General features: G+C 43.9%; 1 protein-coding gene across 2 annotated transcripts in view; it reads left to right on the top strand.

Annotated features, from left to right (window-relative positions):
- The first annotated feature begins 721 nt into the window (after positions 1-721).
- The window catches only part of LOC115799204 (cadherin-6), a 74,352-nt gene continuing 49,285 nt past the window's right edge, over positions 722-25,788 (top strand). Inside the window, exon 1 of one of the 2 annotated variants that reach the window (XM_030756226.1) lies at positions 722-779. The gene's annotated coding sequence lies outside the window, so the exon portion shown is untranslated. Of the gene's footprint in view, positions 780-2,683; positions 2,805-25,788 lie in introns of those variants that run through there. The other variant, XM_030756225.1, reaches the window with a different exon arrangement.

Below are 25,788 nucleotides of genomic sequence, written 5' to 3'. Positions count from 1 at the left end.
TACCTGGGTCTCTCCACCATTTGGTTGAGAACTGAAGAAGCCTTTCGGATGAGAGGTGAAACGTCTTCAAGAAACAAAAAAGAAGTCCAGTCGCCTTTTTCAAGCTCCATAAGTTGTGAGTGGTTTCAAGTTGGTGACAGTCACAAGATAAATGACTGCTTAAGTCTCAGTCGTGCAGGTGGACAGACTGGTATCGTTTGGCAAAAAATTTCCTTGTGATTGTTTTGGTTGCTGACAGATTGCTGTAGTTGCAGTTTGAATGGAAGTGCCAGACAAACCTGTCTGCAAACAATTTCTGAGTGGTTTAACTAGCTAACTGCAGGCAACCGTAGCAACCTGCTTGCAACCAAAGCAATCACTGGGAGGTTTTTGGTGGAGCAATTTCTTTGCAACCTTGAAAACTTCCAGGAACCATTGCCAACTAGCTAGGGGGAAACACATTTCCATAGCAACCAGTGGTTTTACCATGTCAAATGTGGTGGACAGCTCTTGAGCAATGTGTGCATGACATCACACGAGAAACCTTAATAGACAGCATAACAGATGAAAGCCTACCAGTCTGAAAATTAAATTCTAAATTCTTTGTAATTGCCACCAGGGGGCAATATGTGTAGTTACAAGAAGACTTCCGGAAACTTTAGGGCCCAGTTTCCTGTACAGGGATTATGTCTAATCCTAGACTAAATACTTTTTCCTATTTTGGTCTTCATTGACTTTTTCCTTTTAGTCTAGGACCATGCTTAATCCATGACTGTGAAACCGGCTGAATAAGTCTACAGGTAAGCGGTGCTCGTGCCCTTTTCTTTTGTGTCATTTTTAACTTATTGTGCTGCTGTACTTAACTTACTACTCTTCTTTATTGCTATTTTGCTATCGACTGTGTTTAATATTTCTGGCTGATGTAACATAGGACCCGCCCCAACTGTTGGTATAAAAATATCTTATTTATCTTTATCTTATCGTACACTGGTCAACCTAAGGAAGTGAAAGCTAGCCAATGGTTCAGGTTAGCCAAGGGGGGCGCCATAAATGTTTACATCCTGTCACGCTCTCCTGAGCACGAGCCACTCCTCACGAGGAGCTGCGCAGTGATAAGATTGACGCGTGCAGGTGGAAAGAAAATAGTTCCTAAAAGAAAGTGCTCACTGCATGATTTGTGGATGTTTTGGAGTAAAGGGTCATGATTTTTTTTAAATGTATGTCTTTTTTTTTTTTTTTTTACGCTTTGGGCACCACAAGGTGAGTGTCATTTACTTCCATTATATTCAAGAGAAGGCAGACATCTCTTCATTGGAAATCTCTAAAATTTGGCAGCCCATGCCAAAACAGTCTAAATCAATAAATAGCGCTACAGGCCAGGGGGGATTGATTTGATAAATGCATTTATTTATTTCTGTAATTTTTTTTTTTGTAGTGAAGTGGCCTTAGAAAAACGCCTTAATGGAAAACTGTACTTCCTGCAAAGTTGTTTTCTCAAGGAAATTGTATTTCTTTTTTTCTTTTGAGAATCTATTGAGCTGCAAGCTCAGTTTAACCAATTTTTCTATTGCAATCACGCTCTTCTGATTGAGCACTTTCCACTTGATGGTGCTCTCAACTGTGATATATTTAGAAATGCTAAAATCATGACTTGGCCGGTGAACAGATAAACCTCTCCAAGTATAAGTCTGACATGATTAGCAGCAGATCAGTGGACCATGCAGATTAAGTTTTCCTCTGCAAGGTAGGGGAGGCTCTCATAATGTTAGTGCCCACGAGCAACACAGTTACTCAAAGAAAGTTTAGTCCCCCCCCCCAACCCAAAAAAAAAGACCACTGAGTTGAACTAAAAAAAAAAAATGAAAATAACCTTTATAAAGGTAGGGTTCATAGCAAGGGTGCTGTATTAGAAGCTACGACTAATAATAAGAATAATAGTAGTCCTGCAGTAGCATTTAATCGTGAGGTATTAGGGGTAGAAAGCAGTTTGTAATCGAAGCAGTAATACCAGGCTGCTATTAACAGAAGTGCCTTCATAGTAAGAGCATGGTGATTGTTGCAGCAGCATTATTCAGTTCATGGAGTTGATTCATAGCCATGGTTTAAGTACATTTACATTTGCAGCTCTGTTGGACGCACAACAGAAAATACATACATATAAATGGATTTATCATAAGCATAGTAGCTGTAGGCTTAATAGGGACATATTAAGACACATGCTAATTTGCCCTGGCATGACACTTGAGTTCACACACTTACTCACATTTAATTAGCTATTGTAATCAGCAGTGATCTATGGTTTTACACGGTTTTAACGGAAGCAGCGCGCCTAACTGGATGCTTTCACAAATATAAAGATTTATTGATTGATTCCCAACCCACAGTAAACCTATGACTTTGCAGCTGTTAATCAGGGGATTATGCAGATGCACAAAAAACATCAGGCTTATTAATAAACTTGAACGCGCTCGCCCCACTGGAGCTCCTAATCTCCCCTTTCTACCATCTTCCTTTTGTCTTTGTCGGAGTGAGGCACTGTTTTTTTTTTTCTTTCTTTCTCTTTCTTTCGCTTTCTTTCTTTCTTTCCACCCCTTCTCCCTTTCTGTTGGGGACTTGTGAATGGCAGCCAATAGGAGGGTTGAGTCCCCTCAGCCTCTCAGCCTCCCTGACATCCACAGCGAGAAGTGATGCAGCGCGACTGAGACGCGCAGTTGAGGTGGAACAACGGGCAACAAAAAAGCTGCAGCGAACGGATACACTTGGCTCCGACGTGCGCCTTCACCACCCCGGGAACATTTCCTCCCCAGAATAAACTTCATTATCAGGTGAGCTTTGCATGTAACTTCTCTCCGCCGTGGAAAATTGTCTCATTTGTGGCTCATTCGCTGCTCGAGCAGTTACTTCTTCTTTCTGCGGCGCGCTGTATTGTCCGAGCCGGGTTTTTTTTTTTCTGGGTCGCTCTCATATTAGAAAATGACCAAAGCGAATTAGTTGTGTCGCCTTTATAAGAGGGCTTCCTCTTCTATGAATTCTCATGAAATCGCAAGTGGGGCAAAAAAAAAAAAAAAAAAAAAAAAAAAAATCCATATTTGCAGTAGACTAATTAGTGGGATAACTTCGGGCTTTGAATTGGAAATGAGTTTGAATCGAAGTTATTTGTATGCGCGTCCACAGCCTGCTCATTCAACTTATAGCGGGGGGTCAATCGGTGGCCAGTGGGTTCTTTAACTTTTCTCTTTTGTGCGCAATTCTCATGTATTTTATCGCTGTAGAAGGGAAGCGTGCCCCTCCTGGTACAGAGTTCCTCCACGACGCTTTTTTTTTTTTTTTATCCCCTGTGATGCGATCATGCAGGCCCGGGCTCTAAACGCATCTTTGCCTTTTATCTGTCGCTTGTGAAACTTCAGGCCCCCCTAACGCTCGTTTGAATCTATCTGTGAAGATTTTTTTTTGTCCGCCCCTCTTCACCGACGATCTCGCTGAAGCCAGTGGCAAATCTACGGGTTGCGAATCGATGCAGGTGGGACAGCATGCTCTGATAAAGGCGGATGACTGTCTATCTGTGGCCGCCTGCAGTCGCACTGTGATGCTCTGCTGCCTTTTTTGTACTGCTGTTAGAGATCAGCTCAAAGGCCTTGCTTTCTTTTCCTCTTTCTGGGGAGGGCACTCCTGGAGTTGACTCAAGTTTTCTAAAACAACATGTCCTCCAGCGTTATTGACAACAAGATGATATCAGTGATGTGGCTGTGAATATTTAATGGCCTCGCTGAATAATGCAGGCAGGCTATAAAGGGATTAACTTGGCTGTTTTACTCAAAACTTGCAGGTATCGACAAGGTGATGGGGTAAAGGTGTGGTGAATCCAGCAGCCCCTGTGCAATCCTGAAAATTGAATTCTGTGCTTGGAAAAGTTTCGCAGTCCTTCCTGTTTGCCTGCAGATTGCTCCATGTTAGTTATTGCTCTGGCTTAAAGTAAGCCCGAGGTAATATGCCTGAAGGCAGCCAAGAAGTTGTTTGGGGGAGTTGTCAAACTACCCGGGGAATATTCTGCAATAAGCACGCCTCTTCACACATGCTTTTAAAATTACAAACAAGAGCTCGCTCTTATCTGAGGCTCTGGAAAAAAAAAAAAAAAAAAAAAAAGGCTTACATTTGAAAAGAGTGGGTTAACTTCATTGCTTGTCTTTTTACTGGAACAACTTCCCACTTGTTTCTATATGGCAAGAAGCAGGTTGGTGAAAGGAGATTGTCTTAACCAGAATAGCTTTTGTGGTCCTGGTTTTTCATTCGCTGGTTTGAAGTTTTGAGATGAAAGGGACAGAGTCGAATCTGTGGCTGATCAAAGTCAAACAGAAAACATGGCAGGTGCTGAATATTTAAAGGCTCTGCAAACAGTCACTGCGTGTGCACGCGTGTGGGGATCATACAGTACACCATGTATGTGTTTATCACGCTGGCTGTGCGGGAGCTTCGCATGAAGACATTTTAAGTGATATTGCTGAACCGGTTTGACAGGCAGGGGGGATAGACATATTCCAGCCATCAGCATTTTCTAAAGCAGAGCTCAGATTACAACAGACAGCCCCTCACATTTCATCTCCCTCTTCTCCCAAATATCTTCTCACTGTGGGGCATGTGCAGCAGCTTAGGGGCTATTCTCCGGTCTCAGTGTGCCGGCCGGCTCCAGCCTGTCCCTGTGAGCGCTGACGTCACCGGATGGTGGGTTTACCCGACGGCCAGACGATGATGACCGGTGACCCGAGCTGATTACATTATTTGTGCTCCAGATGGGCAGCATCATTTTGATGTGTCCTGCTCGTAATATTGAACGGTTCTAGCCCCTCTCTCTGCAGTGGCATCTGGAGCTAATAAAATCACATCCCAGTGGTCTGTGCTAAAGCACCCTCCGATCCCCTATGGTGATCTCTGCGGTCCTCTTTTCCTCTCCTCTGAGCGTGTTTGGATACTTGTGGGCATTTGTTGAGCCTGCGTGCACGGCGAGTGGCTCTAATGTGTGTGCGCCTCACTTATGAATGTTTGAAGTCAGAGGCAGAGAGCACCCCTGGGCATTGTAGTTCAGTAGATGCACCTTGATTGTTTGAGTGCATTAGTCACGGTCTGTATGATGTGATAATAAATCATGACGTTGTTTGTTCGGCGAGTGCTCCGGGATTCCTCCTAAGATTTTCCTGTGCCAAATATTTATCTGGAGTTGCTTCTGTTAGTGCCAGCCAACTGGGTCTCTGTGTTTTTCTTCTCTTTTTCTTTCAAATCTGAAGTTTCCCCCACTAAACATGTGACGCTGTCTTTTATTCCTCCAGGCTTCTTGTGACCATTAGAGCAAATTTTCTGCTGCCACAATGGCGACTTCTTAACTTGCTCCTTTACTAATGAGACAGATTCCCTTCAGAGATGCCTATTTATGGAGCCGTCAGAACCATAATTGCACGGAAACCAAAATGAGGCGAGACGCGTGTTTCTCACCCAACGACTCACAGAGGAGGCAGGAACTTGTGACGTCCGCTTCAAGTTTGATTGCTATCGTCAGGGGCCGCCCTCACCTCGCCTCTGAAGGTCAACCTGAGTCCCAGGGTGAATTTGATATGGCTAAAAAAGACACAAGAATTAGACGGGATACAGTTAAGCCACGGTGAGGCTGCTTCTCGACAGGTTTCAGCTGAAGGGATTTGAGAGCTGGATGGTGGCCAGGAAGGTTGAACATCGCTATAGAGTCTGTATAAATCCCCCCAAAAAGGCCTATCCTCCTCTCTGTGTGCGGAGAAGCTAAATCCACATGGATCTGACAATTTATACCTCACTTAACAATGACTAATTATCACTTCCTGCTTTATGTAGGAGAACACCAATTACACAGAAATATACTCCTAAATCTGTTTTCAAAGTGGTTGGACAGGGATGTGGTGTGTGTGTGTGTGTGTGTGTGTGTGTGTGTGTGTGTGTGTGTGTGTGTGTGTGTGTGTGTGTGTGTGTGTGTGTGTGTGTTGTGTAATGTACATTGCTGGATGAAGCTGATAGTAAAGAGTGCATGAACTGGTGATAAAAGACGAGTGCAGCTTTTTACAGTATGGCACAGTAGGACGGATGTGACTATGAAATCACTTAGATTCATGTCTTTGGGGTGGGAGACGGACTAAATCGCTGCCAATGTTGAATAATGCAGTCTGCCAACAGTTTTTCTTCTTTTTTTTTGTCCCTCTTCCCCCTCAAACTGTGGCTTGGTTCCACAGCTTTTTCTAATTATGAAGTGGCTGAGAGATAGCTTCACAGCTCCGGCACTATGTGGTGGTGGAGCTAACCGAATGGCAATCTAACTGAATTACCAACAAAGCCTCACAGACTTGTGGAGTTTAGTGAACGTATTTGCAAAAGTAACATCCCCACCTTCCTGTTCAGCCACGAAATGTAGACACAGATGCACGGGTGCGGGCTCACACACGTACCGAAGGAGGCGGGCGCGCGCACACGCAGGCACAACTGCGAGCAAACAAACACAGTACAAAGAGCGAAGGTGTACAGTTCTCCGCACGCTTCTCAGCACAATTTAACAAGATATATTAGTCACCCAGGAGGCAGCAGAAAGCCCGGCATCCACAGTGTGCAGCAGACTGCAGTCTGACAGTGGGAGATAGTGATTTACAACAAAGCCCTGTAGACCATGGCACAATTTCAGAGTTGCGGAAATGACACTGGTAAAGCAGGGGCATGAAAGTCTATCCACCAGCCACGTCTCATTTCTTACACCATTTGCCCTGGGATGGGGAGGGTGGAGAACGAAGGGGCAGATGACAAATCCACTATTGTAGCTACCACACAATGAGTCGAGCCCAGGAGTTGAATTCTTTTCTGGATGTCATCGAAAATATGAGCAGAAACCGGACGGAGCCCACCTTCAAGGACACTGAGCATTCCTTCGTTCTTAAATTCGAGGTGAAATCGATTTTTTGACCCAGCGAGCGTACCGTTAAGACTGTGGATTGGATTTGGAATTAAATCTCTATGTCCAATATGTGGGGTGGGGGAGGTGGAAAACAATAATCATCTAATAGTGGAAATCACAGATCTAGATCACTATCAAAATCTAATCAACCCATCTGGGGCTTGAGGCTGATCTTGCTGGCAAATTTCATGGAAATTTGTTCCTGGGGTTTCAGACACCATGCTGACATACAGATTAAGTGTCACTTCCTAGAGAGGTGAAAATGTACCCACAAACCTCAAAATGAAGGCCATTTTGTCAAAATTATAACTTTACAGCATCTTGCTGTCTGTAATTAGTAAAAGTTTTATAATTGTTCCTGAATTAATTCTTGGATTTTGTAATCCAGCTGCTTTGCTTCGTTGTGTTTACCAGTATTTAAGTTAAGCAAAGCCATCGTGGAGGTAACGCCTCGTGTGATGTGTGTGTGCTTCAGCGCTGCCTTTGAGGTACTTGGTTCAGTAGCAAGAGGGTGAGTGAGTGCAGTAGACAAATCGTGTCCACAGGTCCTGCCTTTCCCCTCTAGTTGGATTCCTGTCTGTGCAAAGCCCAGAGGCTTAACTCTGACTGCAGTAAGAGGACTGAGGAACGCTAAACACTGTCTGGGGGAAGGCTGCTGAACATGACAGCCAGTTAATAAGTGTATGGAAGACGAGCTCGGAGGGTTGGAAGGGGTGGGCGGAGAGGGGAAAAATTGTCTGTCTGACTTTTGAGACTTTTGTAAAAGCAAAAGGGAGGAAGGGGGGAGGATTGGTCAGGAGGTGGGTGGTGTGGGGGTAATATTGACTGTTGGATGACGAGAGGGTAATAGGAGATCAGAGAGTCCAGCCACAGGACAAGGAGCATTAGCGCCTGACTGCAGTACAATGAAGACAGAGAAGGCAGTGAAGGGAAAGGGTCGAGTGGTGGATAAAAGAAGGGAGACTTTTAAAGGAGGGAAGTAGAGAGAGGTATGGCGAGAGAAGGCGATAATGATGCTTACTTTACTCCTGCAAGGCAGCCGCAGCGAGAGCTGTCAGCTTCAGGCAACGCTGGCTGGTGGGACGCTGTTGGGATGCCTTGGTATGTTAACCCCCCAGACACCACTGACAGTACGTGATAGATCGCGAGTGTGTAATTACACGTATGTGTCTGTTTGCGAGATGCTGAGGTTGTTTGCGGGCCTTTGTGCGTGAGTGTGCATATTGAGGTGTGTCTTTGTATGACTTTTAGCGTGTCAATTTTTCTTGGCAGCAGTGAAAGCAGAATGATGTGATTTTCCCCTCTAACAGCCTCCAGGAGTAATGATCCAGGTTATTGCAGATGACGTGTAACACCTTAACCCAGCGGGCATTGGCGCAGTAAAAACCTGTCCTTATAGGTTAGGCTTCAGGGAGGCTGTTGTCTTGGTGGCAGCACTGAGCGCACAATTCCTCTGTCTCCCAAACCTGTCACCTTCACACGGGCCCCTCCTTCTGGGGATAATGGTCTCCTGTCTATGTTGTGAATGATATCTGGACTCCATTGTGCGCCTGTTTCCTTCGCTGTGCTATTGTCCTATAGAATGCCTTTGTGAGTTTTTTCCCTTCTTTTTCTTCCCGGAGAGGTACAATGTGCAGACTGTATTCCGAGGTGCTGTAAATGAACCGGCAAACGCATCAGCAAAGGTCCTATTTACTTTCAGTCTCAGGAGTGAAAAAGAGAGGTTTCTGCCATTGTTCTGCTACCTCTCAAAACATTAGGATGGTTCATTGTGAACGAGAGAAATAGAAAGACCTTCGCACAAGCTACCTGTCGAATCAAAGTGTGTGTGCCGCTGTGGGACTGTATATTCCTCAGGGAAGGACACAATATGAGCTTTCAGCTGCAACATGGGGCACACGGCAATAACAGAACACTGCTGTTTCAGGCTAAATAATACCCAGGGCATCTCTCAGACAGAAGGGGAAACCTGTCCCCTTTGAGAAAAGGTCATTGTTTAAGACCCCCAGCAGCTGAACACTGTGCTCTGACATGAATAACTGACAAACTGATGTGTATAGGTCTCACAGGCCCCCAATTACTGTTTGACGCCGCTGTCCGTCAAAGACAAATGGGCCAGGACCTGCCGGAGGACTTTCACGTTGCTGGAGCAGGCAGCCTTAGAGTCCAGCCTTGTGCTGGAAGAGCTTTAAGCGCTCTGCAGTAATTGAGTTTGATCTAATGAAGGCAATGCCAAACGTGGGTTATTGTTTGCCTGAGGACAATGCAAGAGAGTTGAATTCATTGTTGGGAAAGATGCCGGGGGAATTTCTTTGAAATGGAAAAATAGCATTAAACATTCCATTTGTATTAATTATATTGTGCCTCTCATTAACATTGGCACTGTTAGGAGCAGGAGCAGCAGAACTGCCGGTGGTATTGGGCTTAAAGCGGCACTCCAAGCAATAATATTAGAGGCAACCATCCATGCCTCAGGCACCCTGGAGCTGACTGTGATGTCACTGAATGAATGAATATAGCTTTACTCTGAAGCATTGTGTCTGGACCTTTGGTCCTTCGAGACATCAGTCACTCAAGTTACTCACCACTAGATTCAATTAATCATAGCCTTAATTCAATCCGATGGTCGGGCCTCCCAGCTGTAAGCCTTTAAGTGGGTTTTAAGAGAGTTGGAGCCTGCTGGTGTACGGCCCTCCATGCTTGGATTGAAGGGCTGCCTGCCTGCCAGGGATATAGTGACACTCCAGGGGTCAAAGGTTAGACTCACAAAGGCAGGTGGAGTGGTTACTTAGGTCTGGCGTTCACTGGAGTAAATGTGCAAACACAAGTACCTAAGCACACACTGGTGTATTTGAGCTAATGTGCGCAAAAGTGGATGTGTACCTTGAGCTACCGGTTCATCAGCCTTTACACACAAACACGAGGCAGCCGGTGCGCACACGCGTGCACACACACACACACACACACACACGCGTTCACACAGTACAATGTCAGAACTCGACCTACAGTAGCAGAAGCAGACACTTGTGAAATGCAGTGTGGATCTCCTCAGTCTCATAAATAATGGACGTTGGTGAAGCATCTGTCAACTTTTCTGTCAACCCTGTTCCAGATGGGAGTCAGACAGGCCAGGCCTGAGCAGCGTGTTACATACACAGAACAAACCTCCATCCAGGGTGCCTCCTGCACTGGTGCCCTGTTTACATCAGCACGCTGACACCTGCGCTCACCTACACGCCTCAGCCTATCTGCTGATTATTTAGGTCCTGCACCCGGCTTCCTTCACCATTTCTTCCTGGACACACACACAAATTCAATCATGGCGAGAAAAAGAGCAATTGTGCTCTGAAGACCTCCCCTTGGTTCAATAAATAAAAGTTTTTTTAAAAAAAAAAAAAAGCCACTCTGCTCTCTATCTAAATATACACATATCTCCCGAAGGCTCTTCAAGTAAACGCATCAGTAGCACCTCCTCACTTGGTGGCAGAGAAGCAGTAAACACACGCCTCCAATGTCCAACGTGTTTGTTGACTTAAATATGGCAGCGCTCACGTAACGTTAAACACTCGCTGTGAGTTCCTTCCAGACGTAGCCACGGAGCTTTGCACTCGCTAAGTCACACTTTCTTGGCATCTGGCTGGGAGATATCGGGGTGTGTTGTCCACGGGCAAGCAGCCAGGAAGGGGACAAGCGAGCAAGCTCGGGATTTGCGCACTGGAACAAGTTTCAGCAGTGACTTCGGCTCTGCCTCGCTTCCCTTCCCCTTGGCAGCTGGGGTGGTAGGATGAGTGGGTCGGGTGCTGCCGGGTGGCGGTTACTGTACGGTTGCTTTATGGACTAAAGCACTGTCTTCCCGGCCTTGTCGTAATAGAGGATTCAGCTCATAAAGCAGCATCATGATTTGCAATAAGCAGAGTTAGGGGAGAGTAATGAAGGTGTAAATCAACTGAGCTGTGTTTTTTTTTTTTTTTTTTTTCTTCTTCTTCTTCTTCTTCTTTTAATCTGACGTTGGCAGTCTCTCTCTCTCTCTTCATTCTGTTCTGCCCGGTCCCTCCTCTGCTTCTTCCTCCTTTTCTCTCGCTCCCTTTGCAGTAATGGAAAGCCTGGCACTCTGTAATAAAGCAGAGTGAGCAGCAGTATTAGTAAACAGTCGCCGCACTCATTCAGCCAAGTCCAACTCCTTTATTTTGTGTGTGCGAAGTATTTCATAGCCCCGTATGGTGTTAAGGTTGTGGGCGTGGGGGCTTAATGAATGAGGATGGAATGAAGAGTATTTAATTCCACTCTGGGAGAGGGAGGGACTATTAAGGCCTCCTCATAAGAAAGCCTTTGTTTTCATTTTTTTTCACAGAAGTTCTGGACCAAAAAAGCCTTCTTTTTTCAGTTGCATTGGGAATGTAGATGCAAATTTGCCGCATACAAGCTTTGCAAAGAGGAAGAGGACCACACAGCCATCAGCAAGGCGCCAGGGCTTGCCTCGCTCGCTGCCTTTTTCCCCCAAATAAAGACGTCATCAGAATTTTGAAATGGAAGTTGGATTGGAAGCAATCATCAAAAGAGAGGGTCCAGTACTCCCTGAGTTAAAATGCCTGGCTTGGAATCATGTTAAAATTTCCATTCCTCGCTCCAAATCGATCGTATGGGTCCCTGCTCTCCAATATCCATGGTCACCTTTGCTATAAAGTAGGGTATTACTTCTTTAATGCAGTGGAGTTTTATTCTGTGACCAGTGAGGAGAGGAAGGAAAAGAAATGTATCCAGTGACCTCAAACACAAAGAAATGATGGCTAGGGATAATGAAAGAAAGTAGCTTGAGTTTTATATACACTGTATGCGAGTATATACGAGCAATGCTTGAAGTCCACGAGACACCGGGTTGAGTTATTTTCCTCGTCTGCCTGTTTAACTCTGGCTAGCCTCCGCGGACACGTTAATGCAGTATTGATTGTTTATCTGTAATAACACCGTGCTGTTGCTGCTTGGGTGACAACAGACGAGGAAGAGGGGGGGGGGTGCCGCGGGTGGTAAGGTGGTGATAGATAACGCACTATACCCTCTTTTGACTGGTGGCCAGTGATTGTGAATCTGGGGTAAAACGAGGTGGCTGAACATATCCTATCTGGCAATAGTCCAGGTGTGAAATGGGAAATAGAAACTGGGGTGAAAACGTCAGTGCAATGTGGCCGCTGCTCGATAAGGCTGTCTCCTGTCTCTGAATAATTCAATCTCCTGCTCCGACCATTCTGGTAACTTCCCGGTGCCAATGCCGGCCGTCCACCCACTCTCTGCCCCTAGGCCCCGGAGCCCATATGGCCAGCTACAGTGTCTCTCCCTGACCTATGGCCGGGCCTGTTGTTGAGCCAATCCCCCACCCCGCCCGAGGAGCTTGGTAATTACAAATAAGCTGGAAGTCACACCAGCCACGAGAAGAGGTGAGTGTGATTAAACGTGTGTACAGCAAAGTTCGAGGGGCGCTCCTCTGGCATGCCAGCATATTGAAGCATGGGCCTTGGCAGTGCCAGGGAATCAAACGCTAACTCGGATCAATCGGGCTCCTTTGTTCATTAGAATCATCCATTCCCAGGAGCGGTAATAAAAAAAAAACATCTCAGCGCTCGTTTCAGTGATAAGGCCGCTGTCCCTCAGGGGTAACGAGCAAAGGTAAATAAACATGAGTCACAGTTAAGGTCAGAGGAGATCACGGCCGTCTGCTCTTCATCTGAGACGATGCCCGAATCCTTTCTGACGTGATTGGATTGAGAACTGTGCAGAAAGGCCCTTATTTACCAGCTGGATCTGTTCAAAAATGAGAAGGCAGCAAATACCTCCTTTCATTTCTTAAGGAGCATTGCTACCAAAATATGTATTTATATGCACCATTTAAATTCAGAAGCCTTCACAAAGTCTGCGGCTTATTCTTGAGTGGTATTCATACAATTTATACTGTTTTCATTTGTGCTTCGTTTTTCTATCCCAAGGCTAGGCTGATACCCTTGCAGAAGTCTTGCCCGTGACAAATGGCTTTCTTGACACTCGACTGCCTCGCTGGTTTTAGTTGGGTGCGGTTTGAAGGGAGTTTTGTCCAATTTACGAAGAGTCAGAAGCCATGTATGTCTCTAGCTTGTGAACCTGTGTAAAGCCTCAATTGTTAATAATGTAAAAACAGGTGCTCCTAACTCTCGCTGTGTGATTTTTATGGTGGGCTTCTGGGGAAGGTCATTACTCTTAGTCTGGGGTGGGGACACATTTTCTCTGTGCAGCCTTTTATTGGGGTCATATTTTAGGCGGGTGATGTCTTTGTTTTAGCTCCATGTATTATTTAGGGTTTTGTGACAATTGTGTTTGTAGCTGCCTTGCTGCTGACCTGCTGTTACAGTCAATACACGCCTGAATGGAAATGTGCTTCCACGTCACTCCCTTTCGTGTAATTGTCACAACAGGGAGGCTGAGACAAACGTGGGAACACAACTCCTCCGCTGATTTTCAATTCACTGCGCCGAGTTTGACCTTTGTGTAGCCCGATCAATGCAGCTGCTTCATGAGACGCATCGTCATTTAAAAACAATGGTTCTATCTTAATCTAATATCCTGGAAAGGCTGCATTACAAAGAGGAAAACAGCATTATTGATACTGAAATAACAGCTTTTTAATTGCCTGGTTTATTGTGAATATTGCCCCTGCACCTATGCATGTACTCTGCCCTTTTGCTCCAGAGTGTGCAAGGCTAAATGTACAGAAAACCTCATGCTTGCGCTCGACTTCACATGAGACACTCAAACACTTGGGAAGCAAACACTGATTTGCATAGAGACGGAGGCTCCCATAACCACCAGTGTATTACCACAAAGGCCACAGTGGGAAATGCAGGAAGCAAGCAGACCCTCCATTGAGCCTCTTCCCTCCTCCCATACCCACCCCCCCTCAGCCATTGTCAGTCCCTCAGAAGAGGGCCGTGTTAGACCACACGGCTGCTGGTGACAAAGCATGTGCTCTGGTGAACACACAGGAAAGCAAACAACTCAGGATGTGTCATCTGCTAACGTGTCACAGGATGAATGCCATTAAGCTATTATTTCTTAGCTCTTTATGCGCGAGGACATCTCGTGCCCATTTGTTCTGCCATCGAGCAGAGGACGACCACATCTGTTTGCCACCAGGGTACTAGACACTATTAATCTCTTCACGAGGACATTTAGCAAAATCAGGCCTTCATTTATTAGCCCCTAGCACAGGACTGAAAAACTGGCGCGGGGAGATAATGATTTTAAGCTCCCATTTAGTCAATTAAATCTCGGATGTGGAATCAGAAGCCGCTTGCTCAAATGTGAGAGTCTGTTGTTGATGTTGTCATAGTTCAAACCCGTTTTTTTTTCAGGGTTAAAAGTAATTATTTGGCTCTAGAGCTGTCACAAAGTAATACCACCTTAATGCAGTAATTCCCAAGTAGAGTTGCTGTTGGGGGTAAGCAGTGAAGGCAGACTAAATGTAGGTAATGGGCAGTAAGTGAAGCTCACTGAAAGTATAGATAAGAGCTGAACAGCTTTTAGCTGATGATATGGAAACTGTTTGCTAAAGGAAAGCAAAAAATATTTTAGGTAAATACAAAATAAAATTTTGCAGCTAAACATAACTGTAGAAATAGCTTGTAGAAACATAAATAAATGCTTGAAATTCTCAGCTGAAAGTTTGGCTTGCACTTCAAAATGTTTGCTAAAAATGTGAAAAAAAAGCAGGCAATAAAAAAAAGTCAGAGATAACTTCCAGGTCGGAAACCAACGCATAAAAAGATGCTTTTCATTTAATGGCCACCAGGGGGCGATATCTGCAGTTGCAAAAAGACTTCCAGTCGTGTGTGTAGAAGTTGGGGAAATGACCCTCCACCCTGACCTCTGTAAACAGATTCCCGATGAGTTTATGAGCTCCGACACTCATTTTGGGTCATATTGAATTAAATGTTTTGTTTGCTAAAAAAACAATCGTAGCTGAACTGTTAAGGTAGCACGTAAAAGCAGGAAATGAATGGTTGCGATCGTGAGGCAGTAGTTATGAGTAAACGGTCATGACAACTAACTGTAACTAATCAAAGGATAAGATGAATTTAATCACTGTGAGTAAATAGTTGAGAGTAATCCAGTTTAAAATGAACTTGAACCTGAGGGGAGAATGAAAAGGTTCTTGCACCTGACTGCACTCTGTGGGAATCAGTGCCTTAATACACCAAGAGAAGTAAACGAGAGGCTTCTCTTCTGCTGCTCTGTCACTTGCCATAAACACTGTTGCAGGTTCATAGGTGCTCATCTTTGTTTTCGTGACGACAGGGAGAAGGAAAAAGGAGTGAGCTGAAAGACAGAGTGGTGCGTGGAGAGCTGGCAACCCACAATTTAGTCCAGACTGAGGAGACATATAAAATCAAGTGTGTTAGAGGAATGGTTACTTCAGGAGCCCTCTGTGGGTTTTAAACTGGGCCACTCCAGCATTGGTTGTGAGAGCCTCGGTCTGAGTGATGCGGGCTCGGCTGAATGATGGCACAGTGGAAATAACTAGAAAAACAGGCAAAATAGCTCCCATTGACTTGGCCCAGATTGTATGATTTATATGGGTTATTTGGTATGCATTTGGGCAGCGAGGCAAGGTAATGTGTTTGCAGTGAGCTCTGGAGCAGTGCACTGGGATGAATGTTGTGGTCTCTCCCTCTGTCTGTGTGTGTGTGTGTGTGTGTGTGTGTGTGTGTGTGTGTGTGACAGGGATAGTATGAGCTAATTTGTTTGGATTACTGTCGTCCATTCAAAGGCACAACCTCACATCCCTGACACGTATGATCCGGAAATTGGTTAATCACACAGTCTACAATTTGTGGGTTTCACACTCAAAGCCTCACATTTCTTTCTCAGTATTTCCTCAGATATGTTATTAGTCTGCGGATAAACATCTAATAACATCCTTTCCCTCAGAATATATCGGTAGCGGTAATTGTTGGTAACACGTCTTTGCAGAAAACTTAATGTGCTATTTAGAAGCAGATAGGGGACTTGCAGCAAGTTTAACTAAATCTTGCTGCTATTCCAGTGTTGCAGGTTGAATCCTAATTTGGACTAGAGGACTCTGGTGTTTTGCAGACGCTCAGTGAGGAATTTCAGCTCAGCTTTGCATTCCAATTTAACTGGGGATTTTCAGCTGTTTATTCAGCAGCGTTTTATGATGATGATTTTTGCCCTCCTCAATCTGTGGAGATTGTTTTTTATATATTTTCTTTTGTGGTAATATCCTCCATCTGTCTGAAATCTCCTTTTAGTGATCAGTTTCCTTGCCTTAATCTGAGAGGCAGCGGGCACGGCTGTACATCAAATGGGAGTGGGGTGAAGTTATTTTCAAGACAATGTGACAGTGTCTAGACTGAGTTTCTCAACTAAACAAAAGATCGATATGTATTGACAGAGTTGTGAAGACATTGGTTTCTTCTTTTTTTGTCCTTGTTTCCATTTTGCCGCAAAGACAAGGGAACAGAAAAGGGAGCAAAAGTTCATCCAGATGCTCAGTTTTTCATAATTGGCCTCGGGGAAGTTGGTTGTGAACCAGTAACCCACATGGGCAATAAGACAAATGGAGAGTCCCACATTTGGGTCAAGTGTTTCCCTGTTCACGCTTGGGATTTAGCTGTAGATTTCTCCAGCAAGCAGCGCAACATGGATTGTGACACCTACTCTGAGTTGGACTTAACAAACCGAATCTGAGATGAAGCGAAGAAGAGGAAGCAGGGAGGCCAAAGAGAACAACCTGCTGCTGACGCCTCCTCACATTAGCAGCCTTATAAGGGCCTCCTCTGTGGATTGTAACATGACCAGGTTACCTGTGGCACCAGTTCCCAACCCTCCTCCTCCTTCCCGTCTCCCTCGCTCACCCCCCTCGGCTGACATTCTCCTCTCTCACTTTTAATTGCACCCCCGGGGGTTTCTCTGGGTTGCTGTGGAAGTCTTCGGCTCAACGGGCGCGATAGGGTGCTTTGCCGTGTCGCTCATATCCCTCGTTAGGGAAGAAGAAAAAAAAAACAAGAAGAGAAGCAGAAGAAGAGGAGTAATCTAGTCTAGATTATTCTAAAATGCCACCCAGGCCCAGTGTTTGCAACAGCCCATGTTCACAGAAAAGGCCATTAGCTGGCCAGATCCAATATGTATTGATGAATGCATTTGTGCAGCTCACGTTGTCCCTGTCTCTATCCTCATGGTCCTGTGTTCGATAAAACCAATAGATGCATTTAATAACTAATTGCTCTGATTCAAAATGTTATCCCAGGCATTTCTTTGAGCGTAGAATCATGGGGCATTCTAAAATTGGCAGCAGACACATTAATCTTGCTTACCCAGCACCCACCACAAAGCACAAGTCTTATTGCTCTATGGTGACTCCACACAATCTGTGACAGGCAATTTAAAGCAATTTACTTTTTTCATCAAGCATTTTTTTTAATGCAATTAAACGGCACATGATATGAAGTGAAGACGGGGCAGGCGAGGGAGCCAGCGAGTGTGTGTGTGTGTGTGTGTGTGTGTGTGTGTGTGCGCTTGTGTAAGGAGGGAGAAAATAAAGGCAGCCTTGTGCTTGTTGTAAACACTGCCTCTTAACTGGGAGAATATAATTATGGTGTCATGTTCTATTACACACCTTCATTATGACGATGGTGCTCCCTGAGAAAGCGAACAGGGAAAGATGAGACCTGTGGCTCTGTTTCAAAATTCACCTACAGCAACGGGCATTCGAGGAAGATGGCTCGAACAAGAGCACAGTCATTTTCATTCTTTGGTTACACATTTTTGCTCCAGTTCTTCTTTCTTTAACAGAAAATGAGGGTTAATTACAGCTTGTGTTTAGCCTCTAGTTCCACAAATTGAAGAATCGGCTTCAGGAAACCCAAAGTTATGACATGAATATGTATTTGTAAGGACACAAGTTGATAATAGACAGGTTTTATCAGCCTAGAAGGAGGGATGCATCAATATTACTTGGATCAAATATAAGTGAAGTTTTTTTTTTTTTTTTTTCCAATTTTATGCATTGGCTTCATTTTTTGCCTCAGAGCTAGAAAACCTCTTGGTTAAAATTATTTTTTATATGAGCCCAAAGTGATTGGAAAAATTTAAATTGGCAAAGCTTTCCAAATATGTTCTATAATTGTTTATATTTTACAAAATGATGTCCAAATATTCAATTCAATTTCAACCTTCTTCCCATAGCATCATGCTAGATTAGGTGGTCAAGAAAGTCAAATAGCTAACCATAAAAGCAGCAAGCACTGTTTGCGTTCTGCAGTATTTAAGCAAGAATTAAAGCTATCTGTAACAAAAAATCTAAAATTCCCACCCTCTTTTTCATACTGCTTACAATAATATAGGATAGTTTGGCAGTTTTTGGTTACGCATAATGTATTTTCTTACACCACTGACCTTTTTAAAGTAGAGTAAAATGTGTTCCCTGACTGGTTGGCACGCGGTTCCTGACAGTCGCAATGTGAAATTGGTTGCAAAGAGACTGCACCAAAACCCTCCTTGCGATTGCTTTGATAACCAGCGGCCTGCCACTATTGTCCATAGTTGGCACAAAGGACACCAATGTGTCTCCAAACTGAAAGTGTGAAAAATGAGTAAAAGTTGCACTTTTTAAAATGTTTTGGTTGCAGTGATAAGGCACAACATTTACTTTCAAGATGACCATTTTCCATTTTGCATTGCACTTTTTCAAGTTTCATTACCATTCTGCAAGTAGTTGGCAAGTGGTTGCATGGAAGACACCAACTTGTCTGCAAACTGTCTGCAACCACAGCTATCTATGAGCAACCAGAGCAATCTTTAGTAGGTTTTTGATGCTACACCCATTGTTCCAACTGATTCAGCAGCTCTCTGGGTTTTAAACCAGTCATATAACACACATTTTTTCCCCAGCAACCTGTTTTTCCCCACGGGGTCTCCGGCTAGTCTCTAGGCCTGTGTGACTGAGGCCTGAGGTAAAAATACAAAGTGAGCACACCCAAGTTTTAATAATCCATAAGATAATACAGTCTGAATACTGTGATGGATGCTTACAGTAAACAACTTGTGTGGTATTTTTTCTCTTCTTTGTCTTCTCTGCAAAATAATTTTGAGCTAAATTGGGTTCAGACTTCTTTGTAGCAATGCAAATAGAAATTATGCTCAGTACTATAATAAGATCCAAGTTGTAAGAAACCAGAAATCCCCTTAGATTTCCTTCCTTTCTTTCAACGGCAGTCTCGCGGAGTAGAAATGTAAAGAGGCAAGCATTTTTGTCGTAGCCACTGGGCTCCATGTGGCACCGCAGCATTCTTAACCAGCCATGACATTTTTTGACGTAGCAAAAATCAAGCTTTAGCTGACTTACTCCTGGTCGTGGTCCCTTGTCAGGAGAATTATCAGGGCAGGGGGCTGTACAATATGGCTTCTAGGGTATGACAAATGTGGTCAAGGGGCGAGTGCCCCTTAGAGACAGTGGAGCCCTCTATACAGTGAAAGCATTAGCTTTCCACAGTGACATTATGAAGAAATCCATTGAAAAGGCTGGCTTCCCTGTGCTGAGGGACTGGAGGTAGAAAGCTTCATGAGTCCACCCCAGAGACTGACTGGTATTTCCAACCACGCTGAAGCCTACAGCAAATCAATAACTCAAAGTCCCACATGCTCCTCTCCAGCGTCAATTAAGTAAATTCATAAAGTCGAGAGTGCAGGCAGTTGGGGGAGGGAAATGAAAAAGGGAAAAATCTAGAGAGCAAGCAGGGGGGAAAAAATCATCCAGTCATCTTACAAATTTGGATAGGAAACAGAGCGTCTGCCCGTGAGTTGTGGTTTATAGAAAGTGGAGGGTAGTGGTCTGAGAGACTATTTCTCTATGGGCATTATTAAGAAGCCTGACAGTCCATCTCACTTTCACCTGCCTCCATCAGCACACGCACTGTTGACCTGGGAGTGCACCCCCCCCACACACACACACACACCCTCCCACCCCCACCTTCCCGTGCTGAGCCAGGCAGAGGACACATGCAAAGTGACTGGCTTTCAGCGAAAAAGCCCAGCGATAATGCATATCAGCTCAGGCCTATGCAAGCAAAGTAGGCATATGCAGGGGGATGGGGATGAAGGTCTGTGTGTGTGTGTGTGTGTGTGTGTGTGTGTGTGTGGGAGGGGTGCTATAAACTGCAGTGCATGAAGGAAAAGAGAAAGAGGGGACCTAACCCCCAGCTTCAATTTGCCTCATAAGGGGAAAACAGGGCATGCCTTGGCTGCCTTGAGAAGACAGGTAGCGTAATGGATGAGCCAGTCTCCTAGCCTGACTGCTGACGCTGCTCTGACAGGACGTTTCTACCTCTCCTTCACTCCCTCCCTCGCCCCGTTTGCCCCTTAGTGTTGTCACAGTAAGTACACCTGATATCTAACTTTAGGCATGTGTGTCCTGTATGCAGACGTTCAGCATCTCATCTAGGCGGCATAAACAAACACTCGGTCTGACATTTGTTTAACAGATCACAGAATCTGGTTTGCTCTGAAGTCGTGCCACAATGCAGTGCACAGACACACCATCATTCACTCTTATGAATACAAAGAAAAAAGTAAACAGGAGCAGCTCTACTGATATTTTTCTTTTGTCACAAACAACTTAACACTTGTGAAACTGAAGAGTTAGTTTTAAGACCAGTATTACCATTCCTTGGCTGGGAAATTCTACAAAAGCCAATTTAATCCTGAAGGAAACAGTGAAAACACGTCGACAATTGTTTTGATAATCAGTTACCTGATGAAGGCTATAGTATATATCAAGGTACATATGGATATTTCCAGTTTCTCAAATGCCAGAATTTTTGGTATTCTCCAGGCTTTCTAAAGATATTTCAGAGTTTTCATTCATTGGCTGCTTCTTAACTCATTTTCAGTCCAGTCCTTGTAAATGACCATTTACAGTGGATTTTTGTTTAAGTCAATTAGCACTGATCCATGGTGTGCAGCATGTCCTTAAAAAAATCTGAGGATACTGGATAAGTGATAAGTGGCAGGCCTAAAAACCTTATCTGCAGACAAACAGCATCTGAAAGTGATGTTCTTAATAAATAGGAAAACATCCAGCAAAGGCCTGATACCAGACCTTCTGACCCTTCAGTTGATCCAGCTGCTGTTTGCTGAAGCCTCATCAGAAATGGTCTCAGTGGAAGGGTAACAGTCAAGAAGCCATTCCTAAGGAGGAGAAAAGGCTTAAAATTACACAAGAACCGGACTAAAAATCAGTGGCAGTAGGTCTGATTTGTTTCAAATCATTGTCAGTATGTATGTGGGAAGTCAGGACAGAGATATAACAGAGAGTGTCTACAGCCATCTGTAAAACATAGTAGAGGCTCTGCCATGGTTTGGGGCTGCATTTCAGCCAGTGGTGTTGAGGATCTTGTCAAAACTGATGGAATCATGAATGCAGAAAAGTACTGTCAGAATTTGATCCACCGTGCAACACCATCTGGAAAGTGTCTGATTGGCATCAGCTTCATTTTTCAGCACAACAGTGAACCCAAACACACTGCCGATGCAATAAAAGCATACCTGGATAGAAAACACACAATGGAACACTGAGTCATGGACTGGCTTCCCCAGAGCCCGGACCTCAACATTACTGAAGGAGTGTGGGATCATCTTGACAGAAAACAGAACAAGAGGCAGCCAGCATCCAACGAAGAGTCATTCAGGAAGCCTGGAGAATTATTGCCAAAGACTGCTTAAAGAAATTACAAGAAATCTTGCCAAATACATACAATATACCAAATACTGACTTGCAAGCTTGTTAGAACTGTGCAAACTCTGTGTTTGCCTTATGTGTTGCATTTCCTCTGTGGTATCATATAAAATTGTGTGTCGTTTCAATAAATTACTGCCGCTATTTCTCTTTTTCCCATCAAAATGGGACATAACCCTAAATTGCCTTAACGCTAACCCCAGCCTATAATGATGAGGGATGAACAAGACTTTTACACACTACAGTACTACTCTGCAAAAATGTTGCGCACCTACACATATGTGCAGAAATCGTGGTCATATGGTCTTCTGGTTTGAGAAGTTTTACATAAAATATAATACAGTTTGGATGCTGTATAATTAGTTTCCAATCATTTTTAACTATGTATTTCATTAAAAACAAAGACAATATTTAACTAATGAACAACAACAGTAAAATAATTGGGTATAAAATCAGCATCCCATTGGGGGCTCACCACTGTGAAAGACTGTGTGGCGAATCTGGGGAAATTATCATCTATGCTGCATAATATTAAGAGATTTGGAGAATTTCGAAGATCTCTCCATGCAAAAAAACAAGTTCAGAAATAATCACTGAATCGCTGTGATTTTTGGGTGCTGAGGCATTAGCCCATCACTGGTAACCCCCAGTACTAACCCTAACCCTTTGACCCTAACCCTAACTCTAATCCTAGGCAATTAGAAAAGGTGTTTTTTGTTTTTATTAAAGTGTTCTCCCAAGTCTTGACAACCAGGAGACAAAGAAAAATAATCATACCCACAGATCTCACACATTAGAATTTCTGTTTTTTCCCAAAAATAAAAAATAAGCCAGGTACTTAGGCCTCTGAAACTTTAAATGCTGTCATGTAAAGCAAAAAAATAAATAAATAAAGGAAAAAAATTGAAAAAAATCTACATATATGCCTCTCTTATATATATATATATTTTTTTTTTTTTGGTGATTTAAAATGTATGGTTTAAATCAATTTCTAGTCAGCATCCCAGCTGATATTTTACATTTTGCACGGCATCCCAACTTTTGTCAAAACAAGCTTGCAAATAAAGTTTGTGGTGATCTCCAGCTCACCAGGAGACTCCTCTCTTTTCACCGGGTGTGTAAGGAAGGCAAACAAAAGCACGCCGCAGCATTGTTAATAAAAACAGATCGCTGTCGAGAAGCATCTTTACATGACGTTAGAGCCTGTGCCCTGGGTGATCTCTGGGATCGGCTTGTAGGAGTGAAAGTAAACAAGACATTCAAACTGCCTTCGTGAACCTCTGCCAATATAGCAGACAATGCCAAATAAGCTGAAAGCACACAATTGTATCAAACTCTCCATTATGTTTTGAACCAAATCTTTCTTCGCCACAAACAGCTTGACAGACTGGCACAGTGGAGAAATGTGCAGCCACTACAAAGACGCCCAACCAACATCAAAATCCCTGCACAAAAGTTGCTGCAAAGCCGTCCCAGTCGGTGTAGTGAGGCATCTGTTTTGTGTGAATCTCAGGGGTTGTTTGATGTTTTGTTTTTTTTTTTTTCTTTATTTCTATGGTATCAGATTTTAAGCTACTAAACTTAGCTGTGGTATCGAAGCAAAAACTATGGTATTGTAAAGGCACTGCGGGCTCTACTCCTCTCCGCTGACACCTTTCCTCTCACCACTCTTCTCTTGCTCCATTTCCCTCACTCCCTTCAGTCTGTCTGGCTACACTTCTGCATGCAGGTCAGGGTACTTAATTCATGTCCAAAGACATCGTTTTCTCATTCCCTGATACACTCTGCGAAGGAAGCTGACCAAACCTGCCATATACTGGGGCTACACTGCAACCTCCCCTCTCCCCAGCCTCCCCCATCCCTCTGCACCCACCTTCTGAGAGCACGCGATATGGAGGAACGTTGCAGACGCTCCCCAGCGGACCCTCTGATAACCCTTCTGCCAAACCCCAGCTGAGGAACACTGGCGGCCTGGATATCGCCCAGCCGCTGAGGAATAATGAGAACAAAAGCATAATACATGGCCTTCTTTCTCTTTTTACCTTCCGCTCCTCCTCCACCTCCATCCTGTTGCTGTTCCTCTTGTTCTGTTTCGCTCTTACATTTGCCAGTGTTCACTGGCCTTTGGAGGACAGCGAGCAGAAAAAGAGAACGGGTGGGAGAAATGACTGAGCGCAGATATTCTGCAGCCCACATAAGGTCCATCCTCTATGGTTTGCAAACAGTCATTTTGTTCAGTATCTTTACCCTGATCTTAAGGTAATAAACGGGGCTCGACATTGCCCAGGGTCTCCATTGGCATTCTGCTGGGTCTGATAAAGTGTGCCGAAGCAGATTGCTTAAAAAGATAGAACGGGCCGCTCCACATACAGCCGTGTACTCTATTAGATGTTGATTCAGGGGGCTTAATTCTGATAAAGCTCTACACATGCTGTACAAGATGTAAGCCTATACATTGATGTGCAAACGTTCTAATCTTATATTTATCACGTTAGGCGGCGCTCAGGCTGCCCATCAATCAGATGACTGACATTCAGCACACAGTACGCGTGTCCACATTAATGTACATCAAGGCTCGCGCGGAGGAAATGTGAGAGCGTCTGCTCTTCACATTCCTGTTATCATTTTGGTCTCGTGCCGGGCTTTTCCTGTATTTGATGGGAATACAAATTTTTTTAATGATCAAATTGCAGCTTTTTCTGGGTCACCTGTTTTAAAAATATTTTTAAAAAATAGGTAAATAAATCCCATGGTTATGTGTTTAAATTGCTTCAGTTTTGTTATACACAGAATGTAAAAAATGATGAAATTATAATGATATACAGTGTTTCCTAAACAGTGCCCGGGGCCTTTATTTATTTAAGCTGCACGAGGCAGCATTGCTATATTTGAAGCAGGCTTGTATTCGAGGCCAGTGCCTCTGTTTGATTAGAATAAGTGATCATGTTAAGTCAACAAAGCCTTGCCCTGAAATGTTTACATTTGCTCCTAATGAGTTAGTGCCTTTATGAAGCCGTTACAAATGCATTTGATGGGTTTGTGAGATGATTTTCATTGTTATTATAATTATTATTATTAAATTCTTTTCTACTAACACAGCCACTGCACTCATGGTGTCAGCTTCACTAATTTAATATGAAAACAAAGCTCTGCTTTACTGCAACTTTGTGCAGTGAACTTGTGATCTGGTGTGCAGTCGGGTCTGTGACCACTCGCAGTCGGTCGCCATCTTCAAAGCTTTCAGATGGCAATAAAACGGCAACAACAGTCTGTCAGTCTGTGATCGAAAGATTAAAGTTGATATTTTTACTCAAATGTGACCGACCCAGACGTGAACAAGCATGCAGCATGTTTTGCTAACATTTATTTTCTCCTGCAAATGTGGAACTTACTGAACACCTGACTCGTGCAGCTGTTTTAAGTATTAAAAAGCGTTGGAGCATCTCCAAAACAGAAAGACTTGATCTGTTACTTGGAAACTCTTGCAGCCATTTATTTATTTCTGTCTTATATCTGGAATACAGCTTGTATTTGTTCATGTCAGCCATGCCCCTGGCCATTAACCACTGAGAGACTGCGGAGTTTTTATTTTTAGGGAATATGGTAATATACAGAGGAGCTGCAAATCTTCACATTTGAGAAGCTGAAACCTGGTGAAAGTTTGGCACATCACAAAATCGGCAACCAATTAATTTGAGTTCACCTGCGAAAGCAAGTGAAAACTTTGAGCAGCAGCTTTTTCCTGATCAGTTCCATCTGGAGGGAAAGTGAAAGATCACTTACCACGGATTTGGATGGAAGTACCTTTGTGAAATGAAAGCTTTGTATGTATACGATTAATTCCATGTATTCCTTAGATTTAAGATTTTAGGTCTTGTGGCTATGAATTGACTCCACAGATCTTCATCTTAGTAGATTGTTAAGAAGTGCTTTAAGCATGTTGGAAAGAAATGTTGAGGGGGGGGGGGTCTGTTTGTTACTGTGCATCCGGGACTAAGCTGGTCTTAACTACAGGTTATGAAACAAAACGAGAGCTTGTGCAGTAACAAATTGCTGCCTCTCCTCCCAGTATTGA

Source organism: Archocentrus centrarchus, chromosome 20 (assembly GCF_007364275.1).
Source record: "Archocentrus centrarchus isolate MPI-CPG fArcCen1 chromosome 20, fArcCen1, whole genome shotgun sequence".
NCBI classification, from domain to species: Eukaryota; Metazoa; Chordata; class Actinopteri; order Cichliformes; family Cichlidae; genus Archocentrus; species Archocentrus centrarchus.
This window is presented reverse-complemented; position numbering and strand designations above follow the sequence as displayed.